Source organism: Lactuca saligna, chromosome 2, assembly GCF_052625555.1.
Source record: "Lactuca saligna cultivar CGN05327 chromosome 2, ASM5262555v1, whole genome shotgun sequence".
Lineage (NCBI taxonomy): Eukaryota > Viridiplantae > Streptophyta > Magnoliopsida > Asterales > Asteraceae > Lactuca > Lactuca saligna.
This window is the reverse complement of record NC_136418.1, coordinates 23048850-23059665: the sequence shown is the minus strand read 5'-3', so window position 1 is coordinate 23059665 and position 10816 is coordinate 23048850. Positions and strand designations below refer to the sequence as shown.

General features: G+C 36.7%; 1 pseudogene; it reads right to left on the bottom strand.

Moving 5' to 3' along the window:
* Positions 1-4888: 4888 nt before the first annotated feature.
* Positions 4889-6469, bottom strand: LOC145030763 (protein ASPARTIC PROTEASE IN GUARD CELL 1 pseudogene; annotated as a pseudogene).
* Positions 6470-10816: the final 4347 nt, after the last annotated feature.

Sequence of the window (10816 nt, the reverse complement as noted above, 5' to 3'; positions counted from 1 at the left end):
TCTTTAGGGCTCATTTGTGACCATGCATGAGATCTAGCCCTTTTCATGGAAGTTTGTTGTCACATTTCAATTTTAGGCTCATTTGGTGGGTTGCAAGCCACCAAGTAATCAATTTTATGGATTAAGACATTGAAGAGGACTTGGAACTGTAGTTGTAGCTTCTGGAATGGAGTATTAAGCACTTAATGGGAAAAGTAGCTTAACAGAGGAGTACGTTGGGCGTACATGCAGGTACGTGCAGCGTACACCACATTCAAGTAGTACACTTAGCGTATAGAAGAATACGCCCCAAGTACTCATCAGTTATGAGCTCGGTGTGTTTTGGGCATCGGGTTGGGCCAAGCAGTGGACTTTGGGTCTTTGGGCCTTAGTGGGCCATCAGAAGTCAGATGTTTTGGGCCAAGAATATGTTTGGGATTAGGGTAAGGCCCATTAGAAGAATTGGGCTCAATTAGCTAATTGGGCCATTAGTGGGCTTGGAAAGCCTACCTAGTGTTGGGCCTGTTTTTATTATGGATTTGGGCCTTAGATATGGACCAAGATAGACTAGGGTTAAAATGGTCATTTTATCCTAAGGGGGATTATTAATTTGGGCTCATTGTCATTTTGGGTAATGGTAGGTCGGGGAGTCAAGAGACCAGCAGTTCGGGGATCCGCCAGCTAGCAGCGAAGGGTTATTCGTAGGGTTCTACAGTCAACTTGTGAGGTGAGTCTCCTCATTGTTTGTATGGGTCTAAGGCACCAATGTCGGCCTATTTAGTTTATGCATGATAGGAAGACCCAGGGTTTAACCCTAGGCATTATGCATGAAAGACCACGGGGTGGCTCCTGGCACACAGTAAGTTATTATGTATGATAAGAAGACCTAGGGGTTAGCCCTAGGCAATATGTATGAAAGACCGGAGGTGGCTCCTGGCACACAGTATTCTATTATGTATGAAAGACCAGGAGGTGGCTCCTGGCACACTATATGCTGATTAGATAACTAGAGTAGTATGTATGTTAGTTGTCTTTGTGATGCTTGCATGGAAGACTAGAAGGTGGCTCTTGGCACTTGTTTGTAAAACCGAGGGGGTGGCCACAGGCTTAGCAAGAAAGACCACGTGTGGCTTGTGCCATAATGGCAAGACTATGTTTGGCACATAGCACCTTACTTGATTATGGATATGTTTGATATGTATGTCTCATTGTATGTATGGCATGTATGGCCCAGTTGATATGTATGGTATGTGATATTTGGAGAACTCACTAAGCTTCATGCTTACGGTTTACAGTTTTGGTTTTAGGTATCTTCAGTTTCCAAGAAATAGGAGCTCTGGACGATCGCAGCACATTCACCCATGTTATTTCGCATTATGTGATCTTTAGGATTAGACTCTGATATTTGTTTTAATTGAAATGTTTTCAATGTCTGGAACAAAGATATTAAAGGTTTTCTTATATTAAAAATGAAATTTTTGGCCTTAAATTTTGGGTTGTTACTAGATTTAATATGATTGAATTGACTAACTGATGTAAGTGATTGATCTGGTCAATCTAAGAAATTATATCAAGTGAGTGATATTAGTTTGGGAAATTGATCTAATTGACCAAAATAACTTATTTGAGTGGTTAATTTGAGAAATTATCCAATTAATATGAGTAATTCAAATGAGTGATTTGATCGTTTGATTTAAGAAATTGACACGAGAAATTAATTTGAGAAATTAATATAAGTGATTTGAATGATTGATTGAGAGATTAACATTGATTTGAGTGACTGATCTGAAAGAGTGATTTGAGTAATTGATGTTAATTAGAGCGATCGATCTAAGCGATTTGAAACTAATATGAGTGATTTATTAGAGTGAGTGATTTGGTTGTTTGAGTGATTTGTGTTTAAACTGAGTGAGTGACATTGATTTGAGTAACTAATCTGATTGATCTAAATGATTAATTTGAGTCACTGATATGAGTAAGTGGTGTAAGAAGTCAATCCATTTGATATGCACGATTCGAGTGATTAAATTGAGCGATTGATATTGATCAGAGTGATTAACACGAGTGATTGATTTGAAAATTTTAATTGAGTGATTCGAGTGATTGATGTAAGTGAATGGTATTGATTAGAGTGATTAATAATGATCTGAGTGATTGACCTAATTAAATTGAGTGATAAATCTGAGTGATCTGGGTAGAGTAACCATACTGAGAGTATTGTAGAGATTTATCGAATTAAGGTTGATTTGAATGTTTCGAGAACCGAAAGGGGAGACAAATTATTCTTATTTATTAAGTGTGGAAAGTTCTAGAGTATGGCCAGTTAAAATGATTGATTTACGATTTAAGTACCAAATGATGAGTGAGAAAAGGTTCAAGAGTAAACAACTAATTGCTAACACGATTATTATGTAATCTTCCCTCCCTATTTATTCTTCTATCCTCTAACCAACTTTAACCACTTTCCTCGATTTCTCCTTTTACCCTTCACTCTCTTCTCTAACCAACTTCTGCCACTTTCCTCAATTTCTCTTTTTTTTTTCTTCGAGAATAAACTTGGAGTGCCCTTGGTTTACTTGCATCCAGGCTAATAATTGATCATTTAGATTAATCACTCGCCTACATCTCTATCAATGTGACTTCCTTCTAAACTTATTTTGAATATAGTCCCTCTACCTCCCCAACTACTACTTTTTCCTATTTTTCTGTTTTTTCTTTTCCACCTCTTAGTGTTTTAATCTAGCACTACATGATATAGTCACAAGGTCCAAACCTTAAATCCGCCAACCAGACACGAACCAACTATAAAAGTATCTGGTTAACACTATTCAATACAATAATTAAAAAGATCCGACTAGGGTCAAGTTATCTTGACACACATAAGTTACAACCCGACACGACACTACACAATATGCTTGTCATCCATACTTACGAGAAACCTCTTATTTCCCTTTTAATTGTCATTTAATTCGATCAACTATCGGTGTTAGTTGGCAACTTCAATTCCCAAATCACGATGAGCGTTGTGTAGGTTCTTATGGCTTCTATGTTTTATAAGTAGTTATTGTTGGTGATTTGTTATCATCAATGTTATTTAAGTGTAATGGGATTACTTTGTTGACTAAAAATGATCTTGATAAATATTAAACAAGTAAGGAAGGTGTGGAGTACACACTTGTTTAAGTTTGATCAAGTATCAAAGTACACTGTCATTTAAGGTCGAAACCCTGAACGAACGGGGGTCCGGGGGCAGCGCCCCTGGGAGCGTGGTCCAAGGGGCGGCAGCCCCTGGCGGGGTCCAAGGGGCAGAGCCCCTGGCTGAGATCGAGCTGACCTGGGGTCAGCGCGGAAATTTTTTATTTGGGTTATATTGCTGTATTAAAAATGCATCAGAAAATCCAAATTTTGAATATTTGACCCGGTTTTGACTTTGCATTAATCCTTATACCAAACCCGGATTTATAACAGTTTTGACTGTTGAGAAAACTGTTATATGACAGTTTTGACAGTTTTTCAAACAAGGAATGTATATAACCAATTTTAGTCAGTTTTCTGGTACTCACGAAAATTACACCATCTCATTCTCTCTTTCTTTCTCTTTGATTTTATCTGAGTCTTATCCAATTGAGGATTTGGGAGTACCACCCAAATACTTCGATTTGAAAGTGATTATCACGATTCTCAGATTTCCAAATACCACTAAACCATATTTCTAACAGTTATACATACCAATCAAGAAATTTATAACACTAACATCTTCTGTAACGAGTTAATCATATGGATTTTCATCTTAGTAAAGATAGGTTGTCATCGCTATTATTATTGATTTTAAATGAATCACTAGAGAGGGTCTTTACATAATCAATAAAAAAACTAATCATGAACTTCATAATTTAGCATCCTTATTTGAGTTATAACGTTTTGCATAGCATAGGAAAAAAATTATGTACTTCTTGCTTTTGAAAAGGTTATAATTCACCGATTTAAATGTTTCCAACACCTTTCACCTTACAACTCAACTATACTCATAAATATTATTCTTAAATTTATATTGGTTCCTACAAAGAGTAAATACCATTTCTGAGCAACCCAACCAAATAATCACTTACCGATATATATTAAATAGACAAATTATAATATTTGCAAACAAATATATATATATATATATATATATATATATATATATATATATATATATATATATATATATATATATATATATATATATATATATATATATATATATATATATATATATATATCCCATAATCCTTACGACAAACATACAGGCACGGATACCCATAATTTATCATCTCAAGATTTTATTTTTTATTTATTTATTACTTTATACGGTTTTTTTCAACATGAGTTAGAATTGATCTAAAAAATTAAGTTTAAAATATTAAAAAATAAATATTTAATATTTTATTTAATAAAAATAAATTTGTTTATTTTAATTTAATGTTTGATAAAATTATAAAAATAATTGATTATTGTTTATAAACTATAACTTATAAGATGGCTTTGGATAAACTAAAATCGAACATCCAACAAATTTTAAGAGGTTTATAAAGCTTGTTAAAGAAAAGTATTCTAAATATATAGTTAAGTATATCAAAGGCTAATTTTTAATTATATATATTTATATTTATTTATGGTATTTTAAATTTATAATGTACAGTTTATCACCTATTGTTAATTTATAAATTCTTTTATCAATAAACTATTTTTTCAACTAGTTTGTTAACTTGAGTTGGTATTGGAGTCTAATATAACATTTGTTGAAAATTTTAATACCATTAATCAAACTTCAACCAAGAATGCTTTATCAAATGTAACTTCGATGAGTAAACGGATCTTTATAATTAATTAATAGATTTATAAAAAAAAATATACAAAAGATAAAACATTGAAATCCAATAATATGATTTTTTATCAGTTTTAGTAGAAGATGATAAAAAGTACACATATCATAATAAAATGTTTTCCTTTAAATTTAACAATTATTGGGCGAAAAACTGACGGTCGATTTAGTCAAGTCGTAACCGACACGTGTCCCTTGCTGCTGCACATTACCGATGATCGACAGTGATGAATCTGTCGGAGCAAAGGCAAGACAAAACTTCCCACGTGAATCCACCGGAATCAGGTAATTCTCTGGTTTTAACGGCAGCGTTTTACCTCCGGTGAACGTCAACCCCACCGTCGGCACCGCCACTCTCGTCAGCTCTGAGAAATCGAAACAAGTATCGAACAGGGAAAACCCTTCGGTGGGTTTCAAGTTTCTTGCTTGCCGAGTGAAGGCGTCGCGCAGAGAATTGTAGGCTTGAGACTGCAATCGGGTCACGGCGGTGCCGGAGTCGACGATCACCCCACCTCTTCCGGTAGCGTCGACGGCGAAAATGTAAGGGGGAATGGAAAGGGGTCGTCCACCGACGGTTATCCCGGTCATTCCGACGTATAAATAAGTCTTCACTCTTGGGTTTCGTAACAACGGCGCGGTGACAGAGTTCGCCGGTGGGGCGGAATTGAATTCCAGAGTGGAGGAGGTTTTGGAATCACGATCAACAAGACAGTACGAAAATGACGTCGCTTTGATCTGTGAAGGTAAAGATAATGGCCCACCGCCAAGCGCAAGAAGCCCTCCGGCGCCGACGAACAACCCTTCGTTATCATGACCGCAACCCATCGCTACCTTCGGAACGGAACCGGACTTCCCAAACGTCACCGTCTCCGTCACGAAATCGCCGACGGTGAACGACCCGTCTCCGTACGACACCTGGTACAAACAAACATCGTTCCGGCAGGCGGTGATTTCCAGCGACGAGCACTCCTGAGAGCCGCAGGCTAAAGTACCATAAGAAGTCGACGCCGAAGGGTTATAAATCGGATCCGTTTGCTGGTAGCAATCGGAGCAAGGCTGACATTGAAGCCAATTGATATCACTTCCGGTGTCGATAACCATGTAGTACGATTGCACCGGCGTACCCAATCCGACTCTAGCAAAGTACTCCCCACTTCCCTGAGATATCCCGGAGGAAACCGGAGTAGAGAAATCCTCCGGTTGCAACATCGACTCAGTTTGAACAACCGGTTTCAACTCCGACTTATTGGTTCCGGCGAGTGCGAAATTGAGCTTCGTCGTGAGCGAGGTGACTCGGTGCGAGTCGCGAGCGAGTCTTGAGAGGGTTAGAGATTCGTAATCATGGTGGTGGTGGTGGGTATGGTGGATGGAGGATCGAGGGTGAAGTGTGAAAGACAACGAAGAAGATGTCGATTCATGTGTGGTTTTTTCTAATTCTTGTTGGAGTAAAGTGGGGTTCAGGAGGTCGAGAGTTTTCTGGACAGAGGACGCGACATCGAGAGTGGTGTACGTGGCGGTGGCGGTGGTGGTTCCGGCGGCGTAGAACGTGAGTAAAGAGAGAAAGAGAAAGAAGTGAGAAGCCATATCTGGTTTTTGGGTTTGAGTGAAGTGAAGAAAGAAGATGAGATTTGTGTTGAGCTTTTATGCTGAAAAAGAGGAGCCGTGACGTCACAGTCTTCTGGTATGGACAAAATCTTGTAAAAATATAATTTAATATTTAATTTTGAAGGTCAAAATAAAGATTAATAAAAATAATTAATTAGCTGTAATTAGCATATATTCTTTATTAAAATATAAGGGGTATAAAGTTTATGAATGCAAAGTAGTACGGTCGGTTTTCTTTTGGATGATTTTTTCCTTAAAGAAAGAGAAACATTTAATTTAGTAAAGAGTAATTAAGGATTACCCTAATAATAAAATAACTAAAGAAGGTTATATGCTTATGATGTAAACTTTAATGGACTCTTATTATTCTTATTTAAATAAATAGAAGTACATTGGTGATATGTGTCAATTTGAAACACATGATAACTTATATTTGAAAAAAAAAACATATCTCTAAAAAATTTATTAGATGCAGCACTCTTAAATATTTATGAACCAAATTGATGTGTATACAATAAACTTTTGTCATATATAATAATTTTATAGTTTAGATGGGTGTACAACATAAATTGTCGTCTAAAACAAAATATTATTGTGTATAGATCAATTCACATTTACAAATCATGATGAAGGCTATAAATTATATATACATAGATATATATATAGAAAAAAATCGATTAAAAAACTAAGAGTTTGAGTATTGTAAAGAACATGAATGTGTACCTTTTTACATGCTTTTCTATTGTCCATTTTCGTTTGATTAATTGCATGTTCCATGTGGGGTTTTAAATATATATTGTCTCTAATATGATTATATCTTTTTTTCGAATTTGATTGGTTTTCTTTTGGTTTTAGATTCTTAACGATCCATTGTTTTTGTTATTCATTTGGACGTATATGATGGTGTATTTGAATGGATTTAAGTCATTTGACTAATTATGAAACCTTGTAATTACAAAAAAGAAACTATGGAAATGTGGTTTACATTGCTACTATTAGTTCCAAAGAAAATCATTAAAAATAAATATGAAGTATAATGAAAATAGTTACAAACTACCAATGTTTAGAATGTCATTAACTTGTAACGATTATTATTATCGTTGTTCGTCTAAATAAATCTGTTTGATCGGACCTGGTTAATTAAGTCATACTTATTTCGGTTTGATAATATAAGCTTTAATCCCGTTAGTATTGTAAAGAGGAGAACATCCCTAATTGAACTCATGAGTACATGTGGTATTCTAAATGAGTACATAGTAAAGTAAGTTTTCTTGTACAAAAATGTTTATGTAATTGTTTTAATATTTGAACAATTGATACTCTTATTTGTATGGTGGGAAAAAAAAAAAAGGCATATCTTGTAGTTTTATTATAATGGCTTTAGCATGTCATATGTGTTAGAGTATCTAATGGGTAGTTAACCAATGACTGGTATAGATTCCCCATATGTGTAGAAGTGTCTAGCTTGTAGTCAACAATCAAGGGGTATATATTCCCCATATGTGTTAGAGTATCTACCTGGTAATTAACCAGCAAAGGGTATAAAGTCCACATATGTGTTTAGTAACGACTTTGTAATTAATTGGGAAAGGGGTATCGATTCCGCACATGTGTTAGTGTTTGTAAATTTAAAGTAGTATCTAAATAATTTTCATATCCTGAGAAAGGATAAGAAATTGTGACATCCCCAGAAGGGATAAGGATTTTTTATATTTCGAGAAGGGATAAATAATTATTATATCCCGAGAAGAGATAAGGAATTGTGATATCCCGATAAGGGATAAAAAATTGTGATATCCTTAGAAGGGATAAGGTCTTTTGATATCCTTAGAAAGGATAAGTACTTATCATATCCCGAGAAGGGGTAAGAAAATTAAGATATCCTGGGAAAGGGTTAAAGAAATTGCAATATCCCGAGCAGGGATAAGGTTGATAATGTTTCGTGTGGGCGACTAACCTTAAGGCTTAGATCGGTATATAACCAAAAGGACTTATGTGTTATACATATATGATAAGGAAGGCCCGTAAGGCTTGTTATCGTTTTAATCATGGTTCTAAAAAATGCGTCATGGTACGCCTCAAGGCGTGACATGGCGCGAGGCGTGGTGTAGTCGTTACGAAAACGTCCAAGACGAGTTTGTGAAGCGTGATGCCCAAATAACGCGTCAAAACACACCTTATCGCGTTATGGCGCGAGTTTTTTTCAAGGCACAAGTTATTTTTCTTTGGTTTTTCGATCGGACCTAAAATAAATGAGTTTTTGTTAACTTTTTTCTATTAGATATTAATATAACACTTCTAAAAACTTCATATGTTTGATAAAATTCAATAATTATATGATTTATATCTTTTAATGTATATAATATAGTCACGCCTTGAAAAACATCATGGCTCGCCAAGGCTTATCATGACTTAACTTTTACCTTGCCGCCAAGTCACGCCTTATATTATTTAGAACCTTGGTTTTAATCATGCTTATTGTGTATATACGTATATGATTTTAAGAATGATAAAATGAGAAGTTTTATCTATTGCTTTTATAATATACTGTTATTGATTCATATGATTTACACGCCTATTTAAAAAAGTTGTAACGACCCAAATTTACAAACATTTTTATTTTTTTATTTTTAATTAGTCAACCATACTTCATAAAACATGAAAATCCCAATAATTGTTTTCAAAGCCACCAATATTACAACATTATTATTTTCAGAACATCAGGGTATCCCCCAACCCATATCGAAAAGGAGAGATAGATTGCACGCCGTATCATCACGCCTTGCCTTTACCTTTAGGCTCCAATGTACATGAAACAAATCCACAGACGGTCAGCTGAAAGTTTAGTGAGACCCCCAGAGCATACCCCACACAAACCACATATCACATTAGCTATAAAAAGCCATCTCTACTACTATCACACGTCAATTAGCATACCCTTGCGATGCCTTATCACCATGTATCACCAGTTCTCCCCCACTTGGGGTTCTAACCCTCACCAACTGATGCCCACAGTCAATCATTTCCCCATTGGTCCCCAACCAATCCATTCCGATAATCGCTTTCAACCCTCGTAACGGCATCAGGACTAGATTGACACGAAATCCCTCACCAAGCATATTCAGGAGATAGTCCTTATACACCCCGTAGCACTAACGATGCGGTCATCTACAATCTCCACCTCGAGCGGGGAATCCAAAGTTCCCGGCGAGTCCTAGAACTTCTTGCTAAGCGCAAGAGATACGAACGATCGGGTAGCACCTGAGTCAAACAAGACATGAGCAGACATACCAGTGATGAAAAAGGTCCATATACAAGCATATAGTACACATAAGCGAACCAGATACATAGAGTAGGGAAGAATAACTACATACCAGCCACAACGTCTGGTGCTGCCCGTGCCTCCTCGGTAGTCAGCTGAAATGCCCGACTCTTAACTACCAGGGCTTCCACCTTAGTAGTGCGACCATCGGTAATCCTCATTCTGGCAGACGAAGGAGCTGCCACTGCTCCTTGTAACAACGTAAATTTTCAAAACAATTTTTTTTTGAATTTTTCAAACAACATAAACTATCATTTAAAATTCTCAAATCTCATGTTTAGCAGTTGTCATCATAACAAAAATACATCCCAAGATCACAAAATAAATCTTCCGTAAGTGTGTACAGATCATGCCGGCGCCTTCCCACGGTCCTCGCTCGTACCTGAAACACATAACACAACAACTGTAAGCATAAATGCTTAATGAGTTCCCCAAGATACCACTTACACGCATACGCCCTTCCAGGCCATGACCTTCCGGTCCATGTGTCTCAGGGGAGTTCCGTCCCAACCCAGTAAACCTTCCGATCCTACCAGCGTCGACCTTCCGGTCCACATCACAATGCCTTCCAGCCCATAACATAATGCCTTCCGGCTCATATCAAGCATAGCATACAAAGCACATACAAACGGGTAACCAATACATATATCATATAGCATATCCGACCTTCCGGTCACACATAGGTACCCATCCAGGTACAGTATAGTGAGAAGACTCACCTCTAATATCTCGGTAAATCATTGACTAAGTAGAAATACGATCTAGCCTCCGCCTAAACACATAAGGCAAATATTCACATAAATATAACTATACTCCAACCTTTCTTAACATCCTCAGAAGGGTAAAAGACCATTTTACCCCTCTTCTGGCTCAAGGCCTTGCTGCAGACCAACCCTAAAAGTCAACCAAAGTCAATGGTCAAACTTTGACCCTACTCGGCGAGTGCACTTGGGCAACTCGGCAAGTCCACCTGTGTCCAATTAACTCCTTAGTCCCATTTAACACGTCGAGTCCTTCCCTTTACTCGACGAGTCCCCAGGCATGAA